At 41.9% G+C, this 25,131-nt stretch overlaps 1 long non-coding RNA gene across 1 annotated transcript in view; it reads right to left on the bottom strand.

Annotated features, from left to right (window-relative positions):
* LOC113477390 overlaps positions 1-24,861 on the bottom strand; it is a 39,521-nt gene extending 14,660 nt beyond the window's left edge. Inside the window, exons 1-2 of the long non-coding RNA XR_003397887.1 lie at positions 24,769-24,861; positions 22,779-22,907 (exon numbers count right to left, since the gene is read on the bottom strand). This is a non-coding gene — a long non-coding RNA (uncharacterized LOC113477390). The remainder of the gene's footprint in view (positions 1-22,778; positions 22,908-24,768) is intronic.
* Positions 24,862-25,131: the final 270 nt, after the last annotated feature.

Raw genomic sequence — 25,131 nt, 5'->3', positions numbered from 1 at the left:
TCTCTGGCTGTTGTTCTTATTTAGGCAACAGAGCTTTATCATTAAAAAAGCAAGATTTATGGGAAGAAGTAACACAAAATCACAGATCCCTGAGAATAACTGAGGTTGGAAGGGACCTCTGAAGGTCATCTACTCTATCCCTTGCTCAAAGCAGGCCCAGTTTCAAAGTTAGCGTCTTCGGTATCAATATTGTCTGAGACCAACTCATGCACCTTCATCTCTCTGCTTTGTATGTACCATCTAGGAATATCTTCTCTTTCTCATAGTCTAAGTGGACAGCATAATCAAGTTAAATTTAGAGCAATTGTTCCCAATTTGTATCTAGCTTTTCAGCTTCTTCTATTTTTGACTTGAAGAAGGACTTCTGTATCCAGACACTTGTTTACTTTTTCAGCTATATCAGCTAGTCCGATAAAAATATTACCTCCTCCTGCAAATCTTGCTGGTATTCTTAGACTCTCACAGAAAGAACATTATCTTCAGTGAGAGTTTTGACTCAGCAGTGACCAGACAATTTTTGTCCCTGAGATTACAAACATTTTATCTCACACAAGCTGCTAAAGCTGTTATTGCAATAAGCAGACTAATCCAAGATTCAGTAATGCTGTCATCTGAAGACTTAAACAGTACACAAACTAAAAGAGAAACGGAAGTAAAATGGCCAGTGCAAAAACAGTGATTCTTTGTTTTGAACATAGTTTTAATTCATTTGTCCCCGTTATCCAGCCTTCTTTTTGATGGAGTAATAAAACTTCACACTTTTTTGCTGCTAAAGTAGACAGCGTGTTTGGTTTGCCATTTCAAGTGATAGGGGGGAAAAATCAGGAGTGCAGACTGAAAGAAACAGGTAGAGATGTCAGTGGTAAAATGTGCTTTGCCTAAAGTTCACTTAATTATGGTAAACAATTAAAGGACATTACTTCATTCTTATCCCTGACAGTTTCCTCTTAAAAGTAAAAGCTAAACAGCTGACACAAGAGTAATGCAATTATCTTTAAATTAGTCTTCACAACCAAAAATAAAACAGGAAAAACTTGTCAGTTGTTAATTTTTACTGGGAATATTATGGGAAGCCTGGAGTAGACATTTTGCTATGTAGTCCTGCTGCTCATGACATGACTGGGCACACACCGAATTTTTCACTGTAGTATAATCTTGCTGTGTTGAATCAAGTCAGAAGCTCCAATCATATCACCCTGAGCAATCCTTGACCCTCACAATTACATTTTCAGGTGCTTGGGGAAAGAAAAAAAAAAATGAGGATGAGCTGTTCAGGCTGCCCTGAAAGGAATGCAGATTCCATCAGTGTCCATTTGCATCAGTCAGTGGAAATGACCCCAAAAAAATGTTCTCAGAATTAATTGCTCGAGCTTCACTTACTGGATTAACCACACTCCTTCCTGGTGCCATATTACTATTGGTTATGATTTAGACCAGTGAATCCATTCATCATGAGCACAGTCCATCCTCCAAGGAGCTCATAGTGTGAGCACAAGGCAAATAAAGGATGGGAGAAAGGACATGTCATTTACAGAGGGGGATGTAAGGCACAGGGGGAGAGTGATATCTTGAGGGGAAGCTTGTGATGGATTGGAAAAAGCACAGAATCAAACAGGCTTGTGTCACAGAAGGAGAATACGATAGCGTAGAAATCCCAACCTCTAGACTTCTGTCCTGTGCCTTGCACTGTGAGTAGCGGAAGGAGCATCCCTGCTCCTGGAGATAATCTGGTGCACTGGGAAAAGTTACTTCTCGGCCACAGACCTTCCCTCCGGACAATATCTCTTGAAATATTGCATTACAAAGGCATGAACACCAGCAAGGAAAACGTTTTAGGGGCCACAGCAGCCCTATAGAGCAGGAAACCTGCAAGTTCATGGCAGGATTGTCAAATAGGGTTTTATTGCATGTGCCACCAGGTACCATCCTGCTTCATGGTGATGCTTGACTGTAGCCTCTCTTCCTTCCTCTCCTTTTTGCCCTAACTCTTCCCAACTAATGATGACAGGGTGACTTAGACTGAAGAAACAGGAAAGGAATTGTTATTTGCCAGAATAATGCTGGAGAATTTAGTGAGTTGCCTCTTGGACATTAGAGTTCACAATCTGAAATGCTGAGGGACAAGTAAGAGCAAGCAGGGGAATGGAATTTCTTCCCCTATTTTCCCCTCCCAAATATTAAATTTAAATATGCCAAATAAATTGAAAATTTATAATGCAAGATCAGTTACAATCCTGAAGGACAAGGGAAAACAAACACAATGTTGCTCCTGGAAAACTTATGTCTGAGGTCTGGCCAGATAACCTAACACCTTCCACTAAGCCATTTGAGCAGTCACATTCAACGTCTAGAAAATTCATCAGCTGTAAGGTGAAGAAGAGTCCCATCCATGAAAAATAATTAATCTCAGGCAAACAAAGCAACCAATGAGGAAATGAGTGGCTGAAATCCCACTGCAATAAAAGTGTGATTATGCTGCTATGGCTTTAATATCTATGAATATGATCATAGATTGTATTTGTCCAAACAAATTGTCCAATAGATTGTATTTGTCCCTTCAGGTTTTGACTTAAAAAACTGCTGCAGGCCATTATTGTTTCATGGTTAAAAGACTCTAGCAATAACGGCTTACTGTGAGCAGGAGGCACAGCCACAAGGCATAGCCATCAAGTATTTGCAGCACTTCTTTGAGCAAATGCAGCATGGGCTGTGGGATCTCAGCACAGATCCCACTGACCGTTCTGACCTAGGATTGAAAAGATGTTGTCTGCAGTGGGTTGAGCACTGCACATTTCTCAACTGCACACAGGGTACCATAAAAAGGGTTACTACTTGAAGTCATATAAGGTCAGTACATCAGACGTATGTGGAAACATCAGTATGCTCATGTTCAAAGCATTCCTCTAAGCAAGTACTTCCTATAGACTTTCTGCTACAGAGACTTGCTCACACCTCTAACCAAGAGCATATGGTATGTCCTGCTGAATTCAGAGGGTGAATCATAAGCCTCATGTGTTGATAAGGTCAGAGACCATTGTTTGGTCTCCAAGCAAAATCTTTGGAAAAGGTGAATGAAATAAAAGAGACAGAAGAATATGCAGTGGCAGGGTGAGGAGGCAAATCTTTCCACAGATCACAGAAGATCTCATAGCCATACCTTTTGGAATACATGTAGAACCTGAGGGTGCAAGGATGTTATATTCCAAGCTCAGATTGCAGACGAGGCCTGATGTACACCCAGATTTCCCTTATACACCTCATATCCTACCAAATTGCAACACCCAGAGGTATGTATCTCACTACTTCAGGCATTTGGGGTTCTTGCCAACTCTGTCCCAAATAGAGTTAATGTCTATTATTATCACACATTTGCTAGAATTATTAAGATTATTTAACCTGAAGTCTTTGTTTTAAATCCACCTTTCTTCTGTGTTGGGTCCTTTGCAATTCAGAGAGAGCAACAGCTGCAGCCATAGAGCAACCATCCTGTAGCTTCCTGATTTGGCTTTGGAGAATACAGTTTTGGAGAATAGAGCATGAAATTCAATGTGGAAGAAACCCTCACAAAATCGCTCTTCTAATATTGGCTTAGCTTTGCTAATGGTTTCTTGGGGTTTTTAACTAAAAATGTTTGGTGTTGACAAGCATGTTCCATCAGAAAACAGTGGGCTCATCATGTAAAATGGACCCATTAAATCTGCCAGTGGGGATTGAAATATGCACTTACTGTGAGTCATATATATTTTAGGAAGTTTGGTTGCTACAGGTAGCAGAGCTTATCAGATGCTACACAGAAAGCTGCACAGGTCTGGGTGGCAGAGCCTGCGAGTTCAGCTACAGGGTTTGTCAATTCCTCAAGCAAAGCCTTGCAGACTTCTCAAACAGAGCAGCTGTAAGAGAAAAGGGCCCCACATTTTCTTGTGGCAGACTCACAGCTACTTGACAGATCTAGATTTCCTTGTTTTCTACCTCTCCTCCCTGCTTAACTTTTCCTTTAAAAATTAAGAAAGCTGAACATCGGAAAAAAATCAATCCTTGTGGTCCACTACTAGGCTTAAAATGTAAGTGCTGCCTATAAGGATGAGGGATCTCCCTTCTGTTCTGGTGTGGATCAGCCGGGGATTCCTTTAACAAGCCTGATCACAGTGAGCCACTGCCCTTTGGCCCTATTACAGCATTCTATTGCCCTACATCCTCTGGTCCCTCCTTTACTCAAGTACAATATGTACTGTACCTTCTCACACACACACCTAAGACCCTCTAACCCTCTCTTAGAGAAGCTACTTTTGAAAAGAAAGCTTGCAACTACTCAGGCAAGTTCAGGGCAAGGTGGGAGGGAAAAATTAGGGGTAGAGGGGCTATCTTGAGGTAGGAAGCAAGCTTGGGGGGTATCCACAGGCAGGAAACAAATTCAATTATGTGACAGACATAAGCCTGCAACTGAGGTCATGCGCAGAGGTTAATGAAATAAATGACAGGGGAGGGTCTTTGCTGATAGAGTTCTGTGGGTAAAGCATCTAGTACCAGCCCTCTCCCAGCTCAGGGCACTGGTGCTCCACTATCCTGGGGTCCCTTGAGCAAGGTATGGTAGTGATCCCCAGACTCTGCCTGGGTTGTCTCCTCACTGGACCCTGTGGCAGGCAGAGAGCCAGCAATGCCTGGTGCTCTGCACAAGTGTCTACCTCCCTCCTCCAAACCCTTCCATTAATGAAAACTGAGAGCAAAATGCCTACATTTATAACAGGGCCTTTTGATTTGCTTTGGCACTAGTGGTAACAGCGTACATTTTTTTTTCTTAGAAATGGGTACGTATGTTTGTTACGACCAATCCAGTCCCATGTGCATCAGTCCTGAGAAATTAATATGATAGGGGGAGGATCAGTGGAAGCAGCCTAGCTTTTCAAACCTGAGTCTATCCGCAGGGAAGATTCACAGAAGTTGGGGCCCCACATCCTAACTGTCCAATAAACCAGCCCAGAAGATCCTATCACAGGCTTTGACTGAGGTTTATTTCATAGCTGGGCACTTTCATCCTGACAGGTAAAATGGTCTTGAAGGAATAAAACAATGACTAAGCATGGACTTCCACAGGAAGAAATGCCCAGACCTTTATGCAAAAGCTGCAGTTTATTTTTTTCTTTTTAAAAAGTACCTTTAAGTCAGAACAACATGGTTGTTCTACACACTGATTCAGACTTTAAATGCTGTCCTGGTGATGACTGCATTGTCGCAATTGACCCTACTAAATTAAGGGACTTTATTTAATGTGTCCCTCAATAAGTACTGTACTGTGTCCTCAAATGATAGAACTGTGTTACAAGTCTCTTGCTAGTTAGCCTCATTTTTCATCTAAAGATGGCAGTGTACTAAACCTCACATCTGTTAATTTGGTGAGATACTCTCCTATTTTATACAAAACTTGCGTTTTAGGAGAATTAGGCTCAACAGTCCAGCTGCTGCTCATGAGCAAGAAAATGATACATTATGTAAAACCTTTATCTGAACAAGTAGGTAAACCAGATTAACCTACTTCTCTTTAACTGAGTAGGCAAACTGCAGAAAGAAGGTAGCAGTGATAATAGGGTAAAGGTAGCAGAAGGAAAGGTGCCTGCTAAATATACCTTGTCAACCAAAGGAGACGACCTGTGAGTGACTGTATTTAGAGTTATGAGAATTGGATATACATGTCTGCACACATACATGGAGGAGTAATGTGAGCAGTGGTGAGGTCCATTTACTTTGATGTCTACTGGAACCCAGAGTAAAAAGCAAAACAAACACGAGATGCAAATCTGAATTTTTATACTCCAAAGTAACCTGTTACTATAGGATTTGAGCCTCCTGTGGTGTAATTCTGGCTGTAATTACACAGGAACAGCATTTGTGGTAGCGTCAGGACAAATATTACCTGCATTAGGTCTTGAACAAACATGAATCCCGAAGCGTAGGTGTAAGTTCTCCGACTTACCACGTCCACATTACACCAGTTAATTGATTTTATTGGGTGCTATAGGCACCCAACAATTTGGAAAACTTGTGTTTGGAATGCCCTCTAGTGGCTCTTGCCGCTGCAGGTTTCCTTGCCCAGAAACCCTCCGTGTTCCCCAAGGCCCGAGGAGAAGGGCGGCGAAGGCACGGCGGGTTGGCAAGAGGCAGTGCCCGGGCAGCCATCTTGCTGAAGGCACAGAGAGGGTCTTGGGCTAGGTTTCGTTTAAAGAAGTTATAGCTCACTCATTATGATTTTTAATAACTTGTTTCATGCTTGTAGTCATTAACTTTTTTGGAATGTGATTTGTCATAGAGGAGTGTAAACTCTGCCTCCTGAAGGGGGGAGTGGGGCAGAGAGGGAAATACTACGGGCTGCGCTTGAATCTGTCCAGCCATGGTATTTACTCCTACACCCCTTTATGTCATTTGCCTTGCGGCAGTTCTCTTTGGATTTTGTACAGATCCAATTTAAAGCTTATGCGAGCAAATTAACATTTGGGGGGCAAGAAACACACTCAGCGAAAATTGCTTCTCTCTGGGTTACACTTGCGTGCAAAGGCAAACCCAGCCTGACTCAGTGCTACATGCTGGGCATCTTTACTGCACAGAGGAGCCAAGCTACCCGGGAGAGCCGCGCACAGGCCTCAAAGCTTTCCAGAACTGGCCCTATCGGTTCCTTCCAGTAGCAGATGCAGAATTAGTCTATGTTTTAATAATTAACGGCAGTGATAAAAGTCTACAAGGTGTCTCTAAGTTAATGTAAGACCTTGTCTGCTTAAATAAAGTTTGTAAACTAGGTCTCTGTTTTTCCATCTGCTTTTTGATCTGACACCTATCTGAATATAGTAATCAGCAACAAGCAGGAGGGTGTGTTAACATGTTCCATTTGTTAGCATTGCTACAGGCGAGAAAATACTTGAACTTTGAGAAAAGAAGCAAAACCAAAACAATAGAGTAAGATCAAAGTGAAATCTCTGATGATTTTTCTTTTACGTAGAGCTTCCTTCTTTTCCTCCTCATATTTTCCAAGATGTTTCTGCTCTTAGAAGTCACCCTTAGCTATTTTTTGGAGAAAGATGACATGGAAACATTGATAGAAGCATTAAAGTGATGCCAAAAGAAAGTTAATATAGGACCAGATCTGAGGACAAAATTTCTGCTTCAATCAACATCAACTGTTCCACTGAACTTATTTCACGTACAGGAGCTCCAGCTGTGAAGTCAGACACAGCTCTGCAGGTAAGGCATCTGCAATGCACACTGGAGTACTTCATTGAGGTTTCAGCTTTTTCTTCTTTCAGATAACATGTGGCAACACAAATGATTCAAAGTTCTTAGAACACATTGTTTTCCCCTGGCAAAGTGGATTAATTCAGCCAAGTAACGATTTCCACTAAAGCCAGTCGTTTACAGGCGCCTGGACTGAGTGTGTAATCTTTCTGAAACTGAGTCCACAGGCAGAAGCACTCACCAAATCAGCAAATCTTAAGTGAGTACCACACACTAGCCATCAATGGTCCATCTTGATTTTATTGGAAAAATGGAACCAGTGAAGTAAATGTTATAATTATGTACAAAATTTTAAGGTAGAAGAAACTGGTGGTACTTTTAGCTGGGATGCTGGATTGGCAGTAAGAAATCAGTTCTTTGTTCTCTGCTATCAGCCTGATACAAAGGCAAATCATTCTACTTTTATGCATCAGACAGGAGTCCTGTTCTAAAAATGCATGTAATGAAACTGTCTCTCCTTCAGGAAAGGGCATGGAAAGATGCTGAGGGGGAGGCCAGTATCTAAATGCTAAAGGATATTTTGATCATGCAGAAATGTGAAAGCAGGACTTAGGCTGATGTCCTGAGAAACACAAAACATGCTGTTGGTCCCAGGTTTCTGATCAAAATGGTTTGGTGGTTAAATACCAAACACTTGAAGTGCACACAAGTACTTTCAAATGACCTGCATCCTAAGAGGTTATAAAGCAAATAAATGCAGTAAAATTCAAAAAAGAAATACACTACAGAATCCAGCAATCTAGTCAAACTATTCTAGAAGAGAACAAGGTAAAAATAAATTAAGTGGGGTGTTAATTACCAGGTGCATGTTTATCTCCAGCTGCAAAATAATGATTATAGAATAGCAAATGTAACCCATGTGTGGGTCTTGAGCAGCACCCAGCTCAGGTGACTCACATCATGCCACATTACATTAAGTCTTCAGATAAGTATGGTTGCTGATAAATGCTGAAACTAGTAGAGTTTGTAGGGAATGGCTCTGCCTGGAAAATTGGGTCTGGACTTGGTGGAATTTATGAGAAGTAACTCTTGCTCCTCAGCTCTCTGATGGGTTGTGTGTTGAAACTAAGATATATGAAAGACTTGTTATGGTCTCTGAAGGATCGGAAAGGTTGATAATGTTTTTTTATTAACCAGGAGGTGTTAGTTGTTGTAGGCTGTAATGAAGGAGCTAGCTGTATTATTGTTCTTGTATTGTGGATGGAAGCTTGAGGGGCTGTACCTAAGAATGGGAGCTGCACAGATAGGAGTTATCCTGGTGCTCCACTAATGGAAGTCACTGCTGAAGACTTGTATATGGTATGACTCTCTTTGTGGTTTCACCTGCATGACCACAGGCCTGCACATGTATGTTGGAGCTGATGACCACAGTCAGTTGTTTTACAGAACAGATATGGTTACTTGGATCTTGCTAAGCTGAAAATTCAGGTTTTTTCCTGAGGTGAGTGTTCTGTGTGATTTGGGGACTGCAAGAGACCCTTGAGATACATAGACCATGTAGCTTTAAACCTATACCCTTTTTTACTTCCTTTAGCCATTTTCTCTGGTTCACTCAAATTTAGATAGACTCTGGGATTTTTTTTTTCTTTTCTATCACTTATGTTTTTATCTAATGTACATTTCAAGGCAAAGCTGTTTTACTCAACTGTAACTTTAAAAAAAAATCCCCCAATATTGCATCATGCAGTTTATCTTAAAGATGTCTTCCAGAATTTCACTATCTTCCCACCTATCGTGGTGAGATTTTGATTCCCTTGTTAAAATCTAGTTTGCTAGTAACTGCCATCTGTCTAACTTTTACAACTTCTTGTTCAGATATGCTTTATTTCAGTGTTCATTTTAATTGCAGTCTGAGGTTACCTGACAATTGTTGTTTGACTTGTCCTGGCACCTACACAAAGGCCCCACCTAGGGCTGAGGTATGAGAGAAAATAAAGTATAACCTGATTCCATTGCAATGGGCTCATGTGAAAATGGTACCACTGCTGTTTTGTAAGCTTTGGCAAAGCATGAGCTACATGAAGGGGAAAGTCAGGTCTTTTGCTCTTTTTGTGGAACAATATAGGACAAAGACTTGAGAGGAAGATAGGGAGAGCACTGTACTATATTGCAAGCTCTGTTTCCTTTATCACTGACAGAGAAACCTATGGTATCACTTTTAGGTTCCTAAAGTAATTTCAAAATGAAGAATAAATCAACTTCACATAGCATTTTGATGACAATTGTAGCCTGAGGCAGACAAGCAACTTGGAGGCTCTATTTTGCAGGGTCTTTTCCTTCTAGTGAATACCAGTTTCCCCTTGTTTAGGTTTAATAGCTGTTGGAGCTACCTGCTGCCCACAAGCTGAATTAATCTCAGAGTAACGCATCTTCCTACAAGCCTGCCTCTGTTTCTTGGAGCCTCAGTAGAGGACTCGCCCAGTTCTCAGAAAATCCAAAAATCTCTCATCTCTCAGGTACCAAATCACAATAAAAAAAAAGTAGGCATACCGTACTGAAAACACTAGGCGCCGCAAATAGTATTTTGTCTCTTAGTCTCCCAACCTTTAAAACACCCTTTGGTTGTGTTTTCAAGCTTTGTGCCTCACTGAGGGCAAGACATTAAATTCTTTGTTTTGAAGTGCAATTAGTGCTTTGAAAATAATACCTGACTCCAAGTTTCTATGAAAAATAAGTCCACAAGCATTGTGTAACTTCATAGGATGATTATAGCCAGTGAAACTGGCTATTTGTAATGCAGTCAAAATATCTCCAATTGCAATATGAGCCCTTCAAATCTACCCACCTTTAACCTGTGGCTACTTTTCATGCTTTTTGCATTGTGTGATAGGTAGAAGAAAGAGAAAGTTTAGAAAATGTTATTGCTTCTTGTAGTATCTTAAAACACATCTACCACCCACTATGCATATCTAATGCACTATCTACCACCTAGTAGAGCCTGATGTTGCACCATAACAAAATTTAACAGCAATTTGGAAGAAGAAAAATAACTTCTCATCTCATTAGCAGGCCTAAGTCTCCCTCTTCTCTCTGTCTGGCAGATCCTCTGAAGTCCTACTTACCCTGCCAGGTCTGAGGTGTTCACTTTTTGTTGATTTATACTTATGATTACTGGACTGATCCATTCTGATATGTTTTGCGTCATCTCTGGAAAACTAAGGTTTTGTTTTCCCCAAGTCACCTGCATTCCCTAGACCTCAACTGATTTCAGCACAACAGCAGCTGTATGACTGAAAAGATGCTGTATACAACTGGTGAAAATGAAATTAGGATGTGCAAAACTAACCTTTGTGCTGTCAGGTTTACTGTTTATGCTTACAGTTGCCCTGATAAACCATAGCTTAGGAACAACCATCAGTTGTTCCAAAATTAAGCATAATATTTTGCTCCAGGTATCAACTTGACGTAAAAGGCTTGGCAGGTGATTAGTTAATAATATCACTTGATCTGTTTCAGTAATTTAAATACTGAAAAAGTGTCTATCACAAAGTAGATGCTCTAAGGATGCTTAATCTCTTTATAAAGTGCTTTTGAGATCTACTGATGAAAGTTAGGTGGTATTACTATTATTATTGTTGTTGTGTCATAAAATCTGGGCGTATACTATGAAATATTTTCTATGAGTACTCATTTGAAATTGGATTTTAAACAGACTGTTCTAGCCAACTTATGTTTCTTTCAAGCTTGCTTTCAGAAATTTTACTGGCTGGTAATGTTACAGGGTATACATTTTAAGTCTCAATTTTACGAGCATTTGCTTTGTAAGTCTGATAGTTGAGATGACTATTGTGCAACCAGAAGATAACAATGCCATTGAAAGTGTGACAGAGCAAAGGAATATTGGTCTTCATACAGTGACGTAGTAGCTAACAAACAGGGTGAATAAACCCATCTCTTGAGCTTTCCAGTCTGGAACAAACCCAAGCATCTGTCCTAGGCTAAAGGTGGGTGAGCTCTGCTTGCCAATAGTTGTTAGACTGCCCCACCAATGGATCATAGCTGTTATCCTTCCTGGAGCAGAGCTCAGGAGATGCCTCAGGTCCTTACCACACTTTGTGCTTTGCATGACTGGGAAAGAGAATCCCTGTCTGCTCAGTGAAACATTTCAGATCCTGCACATGCAAACACAGTAAAACATCATCATTAGTCACATATTTTAAGTCTTTTGCTCTTTAGGCAACAAAGTCTGTGTGGAGAAACCACAAAGGCTTGGTCAGATCCCAATAGCTGTGTTTACTGAATATACACAAATGTAGGAGGCTAGAAGCCTGCACTGATGAGCTGGTTGGTTTCTGGCACCTTCAGCAGCAGAGAGATGCAGAGGGCCCAACTAGCCATTTAAAGGCAGAGTACATGAGTAAGAATGTTATGTATGGGGTTTTAGTAGTGTTTTTGAAACCCATAGCAGTAGGACACCAACATAATTTAGTCCTATTTTGAAGCTCTCTTGAGTTTCACGAATTATACAAACCAGCCACCTTGTGTGCACCCAGAGGGTCGGTCTGACTTCTTGTTTTCACTAGGAATGTTTGCTCTGCTCTTGTCTGGTAATACAGATCTGCCACAGAAGACCCTCACTGTGTCTTCTGGGACAAACTGTGCCTTCTTCTTGTAATTTTTATTATCCTGACTTGAACAGCTCTAAATGTGCAAGGATACTGTGGGAAAATAGGGGACACTGTGTTGGGTATGGATGGTTGTGTGCAGGGACCACTTCCTGGCTGGATCCAGGAGTGGATCTCTCTGAGGTTGCTGAAATAGGGCCTCACTGATGGGCGAGCCTTCAGGTCTGCTTTTAGTGATGTTCTTAAGGTATGAACAACTGATTGATATCCGTGCACTACAACAATATATACAGTAACAGAACACATATCCTGTAATTGCAACACTTGTACAGACCCAGGTGCCCTATATTACTGTGCTATCTGGGGAGGCACTGCAGGTTAAGGAAGCTGCATGTGAGGTAATTGGGAGCAATGGCCAAACCTCAGCAGAAGAATCACCTCAGCAGAAGAATCACCTCAGTGGTGTTGCAGGTACAGGGTTGTTTTCTCATCACTTTGTGTTGACCCATAGCTCCAAGACAAGCCCTGAAGATGAGTATTTTCCAAGGGTTTATGATGAATGTGTGCAGTAGAGCATGGAAACGCACAGGGTGCAAAACTGAATCTATATATGTCTGTGACTGTCAAGTATGTCTGTGTTGACTGCTCGGCTTTGCTGTAGGGATATACACGCTGACAGTACTCAGCCCCTACTCCATGCAAAGCGGCCCAGCAAAACATCTAACGCTTGCCCAAGTGGGGACAAGCTGACCTTGGGTTTACCAGGTCTCCATGCAGAGCAGCCCAGCAATCCTGTGCAATCTGGCTGGAAGGGTAGGGTGAAGAAGAAGCTGGGGTTGCACTGAGCAACACTTCCCTGGGGAAGGCTCTGGTTACCCAGTATGAGATATCTCTAACGATATCTGAAGGGTAAAAGCATCTGTAGCCCGAACCCCACCTTGAGAATTCCCCCTGCTTCCCAGGCTTGTCCCTTTCTGTCCACGGAGGCTTTTGGAGCCTCCTGGTAATGAAAAGTCATGGTCTATCAAGTAAAAATGAGAACAACAAAGCCAAGAGGATGTCTCACTGCTTACTCTCCTCTCTGTGGCTCTTCTGAGCTGTGGCTGACTGTGAAAGAGCCTCACTCCATTCCATGGAACCAAAAGCTGTTTATGTGCGAGGAGAAAAAAAATGTGCTAGTAAAGATTAAAGATTTAATAGTCATAAAGGAAAAGATGCTCTGTAATGAAGTATCAACACCAATTGACTAGTTTCTGCTGTTTTGACAATTGCCAGGTGTTCTGCAGTAGCATGATCTGCACCTGCCTGTGTTGTTTCAGCAGCACCAAGGTGATCTCCTCCCCACCGAGCTGTCTCTTGCCTTGCAAATCTCCCCCGAGAAGGGTGGGAGCAGTTCTTGTTTGGTATGTTGTCAAGGAACCAGAAACCCCTTTAGGCAGATAGTTGTCATATTTGCCTGTTGGGACAAATGCAGAAGTGTCCCTTGGCAACTTTCACCAGGGAGTTGGTGGCCGTCTGGGGGTGCTCAAGGCTGTGCAGGGATCTGTGTGGGGCTGGCCCCTGCCCATGCTGCAGTCCCTGGTGCCAGGGGCTCAGCAGGCCTGGAGCTGGGCCAGCTCCCCGAAGACCTGTGTGTGCCTGCTGTACCTTGGCCCAGTCTAATCTCTCCCACAGGAAGTGGCGTGTTCCCGCTGGGGTCAGCGTGGGTGCAGGGCTGGCCTGGGGAGCAGGCACACAGCCTTTGGCTTGTGGGTCTCCTCAGCAGAGAGGTGTTGCGGCAGGTGTAGCGCCTTGCTGCTAGTGCTGCTGGCTGGGCTTTAGGAGTGACCGTGGCTCAAGTTCAGGAGCATATTTGTCTCTGAATGTCCCTCATGTTCAGAAAATTAATCCTCCAGCACAATCATCCTTTCTTTCTGGCACTGACTTCTGTCTACCAGACCCTAAGCACTTTTGATGCGCTTTTCATAGAGTGTTCACCCTTGTATCCCTGATTCTGTTAAATAGCCCATCAGCTCTGTTTGCTTCAAGGTGCTGGTACATCAGTAACAAAGAATGAGGAAAGCAGCTGATGCTGTCTGGATTTGGTTGTTTGTATGCATATAAAAGTGCTGTCTTCTGGCAAGTTTCATCAACTCATTTGTCTTTCCTTAAGCCTAATCTCTTGCTCTGAGCCTGATGCTTTCCTGGAGCACAGTGCACCCCCTGTATTTTAGTACACTGACACCCATACGTACTGTACTACTGAAGGCTGGAGGAAGAAGCTGTCATCCCTAATGTACTTTTAAATTACTGTTCCTAGAAGCTGAGGGTGAGGTCAGACAGCAGTGTGAGACCAACACTGTGGCTCGCTGCCAGTGCAGGGACTGTCTCCCCATCCCTCCCAGTGATGCCGTTTCACTCTGCTGCCCCAGCTCTGGTGCGTGTCTGTTTGCACAGACTTATTCAGCCCTCTAGACTGGCCGTGGGTTGTTTCTCCCCCCTTCCTGGGTTAGTTTCCTGCTGGATTACTGGCTTGAATTGGTTTATCGGCCCATCAGCCAGGAAACAGTGCCAGCAGGAGGGAGCAGGGAGGGGAGGTGGGCTGGGGTGGATCCCCTCTCCTGAGGCGTCTGTGAGCCGAGCATTGGTACCAGCCCAGCCCTATCATTTCACCACACCCTCTGACAGAAAAGTGAGGGACACTTCAGCTATTCCCAACATAGATGTCTAGATAGATAATAACAATAGACAATAAGAGCTGTGTACTGCACACAAGCATTTTTGGCAGATAACAGCAATTCGGATATTGGTGTCTGAAGAGCAATGCTAGGTCCAGCTGTAACTGCAAACCCACCGACACAAAGGCCTGCATATCAAAGTACTTTCCCTCACTCCCGCTCTGCTTTCTGTTGCACTTTAACTTGAAGGATAGAGACTTGTCTGAATTAATTTCATCCTATTATCAGACAGGTAGCTACTTTGTAACTGCTGGTAATTAGACTTCAGAAATAAGCTACAGAAAGATTGACATATCTGTTAGAATTACTGCTCCTCCCATCATTGCATGTGTATATATTATTATTTTTTCTGGTTTTGAAATCAGATTAATCTGCTGTGTTCTTGAGTCTTGGCCCTAAATTCAGAAAGATGCACATGTTCTCAGAGATATATTTTTAAGGAATAAACTTTCCTATTAAAAATTCAGCTTATCCTTTTGCTCTTTTCCTTCCTTGCTGAGCTGGTCCAAATCTAGACTTTCAAAGGTACAGGTCTAAGCAAGCTTCAACTAAACTTCTGTCAGTGGATACAGCAGTAAAATGGATTATAATTACCAGAGAACCTAAGTCTGCCTAGGTTTTTAGAGACACTGAAATTTCCAGAGAAGTGCCCAGTTTCTACAAAGATATGTGAACTGCAGTGACTCTTTGAAAGAGTCCATAAAAATTGGAGCCTCTCTAATAGTTGCTTTGGCAAACTGAAAGCTGGATATACTTTCTTGCTCAGTTCTTGGTTCAGGAAACTTTTGAACAAATGTGTAATGTTATTTCTGTTCAGCAGGGTATTTAATTTCAGTAGTGCCAAAGGGAAAAAGGCTTTATCCTATTGTTGGTCTTAGTGTGGCTGAGAACTGGAGGACATTATGATTTGCAGTTTAAAATCTCTCATGTAATGAGCTGCTTTCATGCTTGACTCTAGTGGGCATAAAACCAAATTTGATTCTCATTTAATCTTAATAGTTAAGGCTAAATTCCTAAAATCTAAGCATCTTTAGGATGAACCTTCGCAATTTTCACAGATGGTCAAGTTTTCACAGGTGCCGAGTATCTACTCCTGGCAGAAATGAGTGGCATAGGCACCCTGTAGAAGAACATAAAGGCCTCTATAGCCTATTGCTGGCAACCAGCTGCCAGCTCATAAAGGCAGTTGGCCACCTCTCTTGCAATGTTTCCAGTGGGTTATGGGACAATAAAATAAAGCTTGTTACTAAAGGGCTAAAGTCATGCTCTGATCTTTTTGAGAACCTGCCTGAATTGTCCATAATCTTCTGTTTATCAACTATTGCTAAAGTTCATTTATTTATAACCATGACAAATAACCCTGTTGTACATTCTTCCAGTGATTTATTGTGCAATTGTTTTGCATTCCTGAAATGTAAAACAAACCATCAAAGAAAGACACGATGCAAGATATTAATTTTCAAGAAACAAATGGAGGAGAATGATTCCTTGAAATGGACACTGCAAAACATAAACCAGCTGTCTGTACACTATGATAAGATTTAAACTAAAAAGTTACAGTTCTGATGAGGTCTCCATGAGAAGAGAAAGCTGTTTTATTGTAGAGTAGATAATGATTATGCCATTTCATCACAATGTCACTTAGCTCTCCAATAATTCCTTGTACTGCCTTAAAGATTGGGCTGTTGCTGGGCAGCCTTGCTCTGGAGCCTGTGTCCCTCATTGACCTGTAGTTGCAGAAAATGGCTCATGCAACCTGATCCAGCTTCCATTATGGAAAGAGAGGGCTGGATCAGGCATTTTGTGCATGATGTCAGTGGTCATGTTCATATCTCATCTCCAGTTCTCCATCCTCCACTCTTGTAATAGTGCATGTGCCAGGAAGTTGAGCTGCAATTAGGATACCACAGGAAAGATGTGGAGGTTATACTCCCCTCTCTGAGGTCTTGGGACACACATAAGATGGGGGCCGTCCAAAGAGTGTCCACTGTGCAAGGAGGTGGTGTTTTCTTTACTGTCTCTTATCTAGTCTGTCCCAATTAAACTCCTGAGGCAAGGAAATGCCTCAAGTTTTTTAGGGCTTTTGTGTATAAACAGGCACGTTGTGTTAACCAGAAACCTATGAGCACCCAGTGCATTGCACAGACTGATTTATCTAAGACCAGGTTGGGAACTTCTTCTTCACAATTATTAGTTTTGAGGACCCTTTAATTAGCATGACTGCCTCAGTCAGACCTATGTTATTTGACCATTATGTCATATGGACATGTATCAGATATTATATGGACAGTACTGTTATATGTTCTCCTGTGTAATCCACGTCCTGACCATCAGGACAAGCAAGCAGGTGTATGATACTGACTGCATTACTGTTGATTGTACCAATGGTTTATTTAGCTCCATCCCAATCCATCCCCAAGCCACAGCAGAGCATGAACACACTGGAAAGTATTTTGGGGTTACTGGGATCTGCCTGTGAGTTCCTGGGTTTGTGACCACTCACAGTGGGACCCAGATGAAGCTTTTCTTGCTCCGTCACGTGCATTCTCCAGGGAGTTCACCCTGCAGTCTTTTCCTTGAGCAGCCCTTTTCTGAGATGTCTCTCCTATTTGACTGTCCCATTTGCAGGACCTTAGTTATCCTTGTAACCTATGTCCCTCCATCAGGCTGTCTGAGATTGATCAGTGGGTCCAAGAGCTACTAGAGAATGACACACCTACATCTCTGCCGGTAAATACACACCCATAGGAAAATACACATAAACAGGCACATTGTGATCATACACACCTATTTTCCCAGAAGCCAGATGAAAACGCTACAGACACTCTTTGCCCACCCTTGCTATTGCAAGCAGATTCAGTCTCTCAAGATCCAGGAAGCCTGTAGTGAAAGTGCCTCTGAGTTAAACAAATTAAATGGCTGGCTAATATTAATATAATCAAACTTCATCTCAGCAAGAGCTGAAACAATGTACAGAGCTCTAACATTACTGGAAATTTGTGAAATGAGCATGCTGTTTCTTGGTTGTTTTCTTCTGTTTAATACCAATTGTTTAGAAAAGAAAACTCTTCTGAAAAAGGAAATCAAGAGCATTTCTCCATCCCTACCGTTGCTGCAATAACAGGAAGCAAAATTCACATATACAGAGTTTGGCAGATAAGAGCTGAACAGTAGTTTGTTTTTCACAGCCGGTGGCAAGTGATCCAAAAGCAAATCAAATCACTTGCTTTTCTAATTTACAGTGAGCCCTGAGTCCCCTGGGACTGGTGCAGGCACCAGGACGGATCTCCCCAGGGACAAGAGCTACAGAAAACCTCTCTTTTGAACTGGCAAAGTGGCTCTAAGCCAACCAGTTCATGGTGGTGGTTTGGCAGCTGTAGCACTATCTGTGTGAGGTAACCTGGCCACTGGCAGAGGGAAGGCAAAGGTATCCCTAAGCAGTTGGCTATGCCTCACCCCGGGGTTTCTCCAACTTCGGATGCGATACAAGGAAATGATCACCTGCTTTGCAACTTATTTATTTATAGCAATTTATAATGATTTCTGAATATTGCTTAATAATCCTGCTTGTCCTGACTGTTCTGTGGAAGCTTACCAAAGACTACTGTGTTCATCAAAACACAGCAGTTTTCTGTGAAACCTTACTAAGAATTACTATCGACAAAAATGTTTCTTGTCCTTGGAAAGCAGATGTGCTGTAACTAGTTTAGTCTTTTAATGAATAGGTAGCCATATATGAACAGTAGAAATTGATACACTGGTACTTTTAGATAAGATTGAATGAGCAAACTGGCTGAAACCACTCTTGTTCAAGAAATTGGCTAAGAGAATCTGCACATGCTCTGAGAAAAAGTACAAGGTTAGAAAGACTACGAGCTTTCCTCCAAAAGACCCCTGAAGATGATGCCCAGGAGGCAATGCCCAGGTGCAGTGATACCATAAACTGTTGACACTAGCCATTTGAACTAGCCCCAGCCTTACTTATGCATATTGATATTTGTGTTATGTAATCCAATTAATATGTATATCCACACTCTATATAGTTTTTGGTAAAATGTGCTGAGGGGTGCAAGCTTTGTGGAGAAATCCCCTGCACCCTGGTGCTGGAGTAAACATACCTGCTTTATAAATCTCTGAGTTGTAGAGACTGTTTTCCGCAAATCAGATCCTCCACAATTGGAGGAGGGAAATTTTCAACTGACCGGCTGGTTTCAATCCAGGTAGCCTGTCTGCTCATTGCCTTGGCAGGAAGATCAGCTGGTGGTCTTCTCCCCTCACATAGCAAAACTCAGCAGCATCTCAAACTCTGCAGTTGGCACCAAACGGTTGCCTTGTAAAGCGCTTTGGCAGTGAGGTAAAGGTTTTTGCAGCAGCAGTGCAGGGAATAGCTGAGGGCACTGCTAAAGTTTGAGGCTTTGGGACAAATGCAGCAGCTGCATGGTTCTATTATACTAATGCTCTCAGCAGCAAATTTAATTAATAGACTTGACCACTTACATGTCTTTTTGGGGAGGTCAGACTGGATTCTCCCTGCTAGGAGATTCACATCTCTCAGGTAGTTTCAGGCTGTCTACAGAGTTAGAACAAAGGTACTCTGCTCATGTATTCCAGTTTATATGTATAACTTTGGGATGAGAAAAATGAGGGTTTAAGATGCTAAAGCCATATTTTGCAGCACACCAAGGACTGTGCTCCACAAGTCTCCCTGTCAGGAGCTATACAATACATGGCTTCTTCATCTTGTCGCTTCCCTTGTATTTTCCATCTAGTTACCTAGGTCAGTATGTAATGTTTTGTTCCACATTCATGTTCACAGAGTCTGAATTAGTATCAGTGGATTTCATTCAATCCTTATTTTTCATCCAGCCTGAGAGCTGATCCAGTTTTCTGACAGCATGTTATTGTCAGCTAAAGCTGGCACTGCTAAAGCATACGCTTTCTGAGTTGGGACTTGCTCACTGGCTGCTATCGTTTGGTGTACGTATATATGTATGATACCATGTCAGTAAAAAAAACCCCAAGATTATATCTTTAGCAGTAAAAACCAAAGCATTTTAAACAACTGAAATGCACTCTGACCATTGTGTCTTCTGTCAAGTGTGGACCCAAGAGGCAAGCACTTACACATTTCTGGGGTTGTAATAGTGGAGGGAGCCTTGAACAAGGCTTCTGCAAATAAAGACCTGTAGGAACTTGGGATTTCTGAACCAAAGAATTTACTATTTCAAGAATAATGTACTTCTATAATGCATGTGTCTCACCCAAAGGTTCAATCACGCAAAGTGTTTTAAGGGCTGAAATTAAACTTGATGGGGTAGCCTTATTAAACCTTTTGCCTGTTGTTGCCTTTAGGCTGGGCTGCATTGCAGACGTGTTTGCTGGCTTAACTGCTTTGAACAGTTTGCCTGTCTTGACACAGCAGAAAAAAAATACTGGGTTTTTTGGGGGGTGGTGGAATATTTTGCATAGCATCCACTGAGCGGGGATTCCTATGCATATGAATTGCACTGTTGCTTAAAACACAGATAGAAAACTTGTCTGTATTTAGAATGGGCTGTGTGTGTATATATGTATAGACAAACTGGCAGCTCCCTGTCACTGTCCTTGACACTGTTCTGTCCACTTGCCTCCTGTGCTCCCAGTTTCCTCCACGGTGTCCTCTATCTGATGTGTTTCCTACCTGGGAATGTGTCTTTTACCTACCTGTCATTTACCACCATGAGATAAAATGTTTTATTTCTCTCTCATGAACTATAGAAACAAGCTCCATTTAAATGTAAAGATAAAGCAGCTTTATTACTAATGTTACTAGCACAGTAAACCTTTGACCACTTGTGAAATGATGGCCAATGCTCTGCTTTATAGCTGGGTCATTTGGATTTCAATCAGGTGGGGTGTAACTCAGAAAGATGCTTGTTGCCGTGACACATGGCTTAACAATTCTCATTGCATCTTATCAGGGAAGTACCTACAGCCCAGCCATTTAATCACTGTTACTTTTTAAAGTTAACTAGGAAATGTGTCATCTTTAAATAATCTGTAGGAAGTATCTAAGCAGGCAGTATTGTTTGTGGAAGGCAACCACTGCAAATGTTTGGCATCTTCAGTATTCATGTTTATTGCTTGTATATGGACGGTGAGGTGTAAGTGCAAATAGCTGTAGCAAATTGGAGCACAACAATATGTATCCTAGATGGCTTCTGAAAGCATATGTTTTCAGGGATTTTCACACAGTCAAGTCTCTAGACATCCACTGCAAGAATGTAAGAAAAATAATAAATAAACCCAAATCCTGACCACGGGCCTCAGCACACAACTTTAGAACAATACTTCTCTACTAGTGAATTGTTCTTTTAGAGTGACCAGTTTCTACTCGTAACCAAGTACATGCTCCTTGCTGTCTGTTGGCTAACTGTAAGCTTCAGATGACACCTTCACTGAGATAAGTGCAATTAAATTGTCTTTTATAGATCTGGGTGTCTGAAACCTGGCTGGAACTGACTCAGCACTTCTGTGGTGATGCACAAGCTGGGCAAGACCCATTGACACCACAGTGCTGGGAAACCTCAGCCAAAAAATCCAGGTGTTGACAAGACTGGAGAATCCTCTCTGCAAGTAATGAGCAGCTCCACAAAAAACAATTCTTGATTAATAAATCATTGGAAGCTTTCATAATTCCCAGTTTAATAGAATTTAAACATGAGAGAGGATTAAGTGAATAACAGAAAGCATTCTGCAAGAATTTCCCCCAGAGCACTGCGGGTGAGAGAATGAAGGGAGAGAGAGGGAGCGCAGTTAAGTTGTGCTTGCAGTTGAGGAATGCATGCCTCTCAGGGGTGGTGCACGCTCCTGCTCGCTGCATCACACAAGCACTGCTGGGAGAAACCAGGGCTCGCTGGGGAGCGGGTGGGCAAATCCCACCTTGCGTTTGATTCGTGAGTCACCGAGATGTGTTTTGTCTCGCATCATTCTTTTTCCCTCTCCACCCCCTGCAACAAAACCCTCCTCTGCAATTCTGGAAGTAAGGCCCCGTTTTCTGGGTAGCTGCTGCAAGGGGGCAGGATTTTCAGAGTAATGCTCAGAAACGACATAACCCAGCAACAAATGTCTTTTATAAAATACTGTGTTTTCCTGACCTACTTGAAATCAGCTTAGTGACAGCACAGCTACCCAGAAAAAAAGGACTGTCTTTCTGCATGAGCTAGATTAGCCTTTTTATTTGAAGCACAAAACATTGATGAGAAACAGCAGCTGTAGATATAAAGGGGAGTTAACCAGAGAAAACAAGCATATTACTTAAATAGGGAGGCTCAACAGAGAATAAGTTATCAAAAGCACAATGATGCTTGAAAAACGCTGTGAGAATGACAATAATTTTCTGTCATGAAAGTGGAATTATGATTCTCCTGAGCCACAGAATATAATAATTTGGAGTAAATCATTCCATCCCTTTTCAAACAAGTACTTTTCACTGCCAAAAAGAGACAACTGTACCACGGACAGGGGAAAACAATTACTCTGTGAAACTCTGAATAGCATTTTGTGTCCAGATATCAAATTTAAATTGCCATTATCAGAGTCCTCTATTAACATCTTTTAAATTAATGGCCATTAATCTTGTGGCCCTACTGATAGTGCCAAAACAAATAAGTGCATTTTTTTTATTCCCATGGCAAGAGTGTTGTTACAAAAGCAGTATAGCAGCTATGCACAAGGTCCCAAAGGTGTAGGAATGGATAGAATTGCCCTGTGAACTTGGGAATGTAACTGGCATGTTGGTGGGAAAAGGAAGGGGAATGTGTTTGAATTCTCTTCCCAGCCTCTAAAATGCTGCAAAATAATGCTAATTCTTCATTATATTAATATGACAGAAACATGGAAAAGGCTCAGCTTGCAAACAGCGGTAGAGACATGTGGCCCAGGCCTTGATAAAGTGCTAGTATATGTTTGCCAAGCAGTAGTGCAGTCCAGTTTTTTGTCTGTCTCCTGTGCACCTGTAGCTTCTGTTACTGTATTAAATTGAGTAATCGGAGGAGGTGGGTGGGAGTGGGGGGTGGGTGGTGAATGGGCGGGGGGGGGTTGTTAGTGTTTATCCTTGAAATGCCCCTTAGGATAAGAGAGTGCTAGCCTCTACAGTCTACAGGAAAACCACAAAGACTAAAGGTCTAAGGTGAAGGAGCGATGTTATGGTGGTGCCAGGAACTGAACCCATACTTACTGTGTTTCCCGCTACTGTCTCACTTGCTGAATTGCCCCTCTTTTTCCTCTACTTATTCCTTTGCAGCAGCTTTTCTTTCCTTGTAGGTGTGGGAACTGGCAGCTACCACTGCTTCTGGTTTCGGCAAGCCTTGGGAAGAAAGAAATGGTCATAATACTGTGAAGTGGGTCTGGGCACACTCGGTATCCAAGGTGTGCCCAGTTCCTTCCTATGTACACCCCAACAGCCTGGGGCACATCCCACAGCAGAACAAGTAACCAGACCATTTACTATGAGAATGACTGAGAAGGATAGAACTAATTCCTCTCCCCCCATCAGACTATTATACTAACCCACATTTTGATAGCCACAGGTTAACTTTTCACCAGCTGGTAAAGTTATGTTCATTAAAATGCCAGAAACCAGCAAAATGTTTGGTGAAAAATTGGAAAATCTGAGGTACCATAGTAGAAAAGCAAAATATCTCTACAGTGATATAATTTGGTGCTGTGAGCCACAGTGTGTGTGTGTTTCATGCTACCAATCTTTCTTATGTCTCCTGTGAGGTACCACAGCACAGTGCCTCAGTAGCAGTCATATGGCATCCAAGGGTGTAAAGAGCAACTAGAGAAAGAAACCTAAGTTAAAATGCCAGTAGGGATTTAAAATCATAGCATTTAATTATCAAGATCCCTTTTCTCTGGGTGAGAAAAGAAACGGATGAAATATTTTGATTTTCAATCAAATATCCTTTGGCAATTTTCAAGTGTAGAGGTTTTCACTGAAAAAAAAAAAATGCTATTAATTACTTTTATGGAAAAAAAACCCAAAACTATATTTTGCAATCCAAACTTTTCTTCCCCCCTCCCCATCATCAGATAATGTTGTGATCACCTTTAGCTGCAAGGGAACTTCCTGTTCCCAGTACCCCAACTCAAAAGTGAGTTGATATCAATGTGAGGTTTTGTTTATTCAGAAATGTCAGATCAGGCTTTAAATCTGTAGAAACAAGAGGCCCTATTACTCTTTTACTTGTAGATGTGCAACTGATGGGTGTTCAGCCTCTAGGAGTTTAGATGACTGCGATAAGGTTTCAGATAAACATCCAAATGTTTAGATTTTTATCTAAACCAAAGCTCTGAACCTTTAAAGGATTACCCACCTCCAGGGATAATCCTGTAGTGATTTCAACACCTGTACTGAGTCAAAATCAGTTCAGAGTCTTCTGGCCACAAGAAATGGTTCAAGCCCACCCTATCATTTGTTTTGGATGGCTAAAACAGTCTGTGTCAGATCTGAACACGATTATCTGGGCACTCAGATTTTAAATGACTCCATCACAGGAAAGTCCCAAATAGCCATCAATAGGATCAGTTATTACCACAGAAAAACAACCTGTGACACTATGCTTCTGTGGCCTACAGAGTAGATATGCCCTGAATGTTTTTATGGTGAATCAGAAGCTCTGAATACCTCACAGTTTCATAGATATTTTAAATGAACTGCTTTTCTGTCAGCATTTTACTTTGGAAGCAGACTTTGCTGCCCTCTCTTGCAGTTGTCAAGCAAATGTGTTCACCACAGCACACAGCAAAGCTCCACTGGAGGTTTGAGGGACTGATCATAAAAAAGTGCTGCGCCCAGATAAAGAGCAACGTATCTCATGAGTGTCCATTTCCATTTGTTACCACAAGTGTATTGACATACTTAGAGGGAAACATTTTTGGTCCTGTTCCAGCATCTGTGCACAGCCCATGACAGAAAAGGCTGTATGCTCTTCTTCCCTGGCAGCAGCTTGTCCAGCTGCCCTGAGGAACAATTGGACTTTGGGCTTCATTCACGTTTCTCCAAAACGAAGCAGTAACTCTTATCAGGGTTTATGGAATTCTTCCAGCATATCTAACAAATTATTCTGGGTTTAGTTTCAGTTTTAGATGCTGTGATCATGCTTCTCAAGCAACCAGGAACTGGGAGGAAATGAAAAGAATTATGCCTAACATTTTACACATACCTATGCACATGCATGTGTATAGGATGCACATTATTTCACCATGGATCTGAAAGTCCTTTACAAGTGTGAACCGATCATGCCACAAAACCCTCCAAAAAAAAAAAAAAAAAAAAAGTCAACGGGTATTATTCTGACAACAAAATTATAGACAGAACACAATCTTCCCTGAGGCCTTTTGGCAAATCCTCCAGCTTTATTTGGACTGAGTCCCCTGATAGCCTGAAAGGAAGGCAAAGGTTTTTTAATAGAAGGATTGCCCAGTAAACTGAACTCTTGTTTTCATGGGTTTGTTTTTTTGTTTTTTTTTTAATCTAAGCAAGAAAAAAGAGGGTTCACTATTCTTCATTTAAGAAGTTTATCTGC

Source organism: Athene cunicularia (assembly GCF_003259725.1).
Source record: "Athene cunicularia isolate RWA chromosome 2 unlocalized genomic scaffold, athCun1 chr2_part1, whole genome shotgun sequence".
NCBI classification, from domain to species: Eukaryota; Metazoa; Chordata; class Aves; order Strigiformes; family Strigidae; genus Athene; species Athene cunicularia.
The sequence above is the reverse complement of the archived record's forward strand: the minus strand, read 5'-3'. Positions and strand labels throughout refer to the sequence as shown.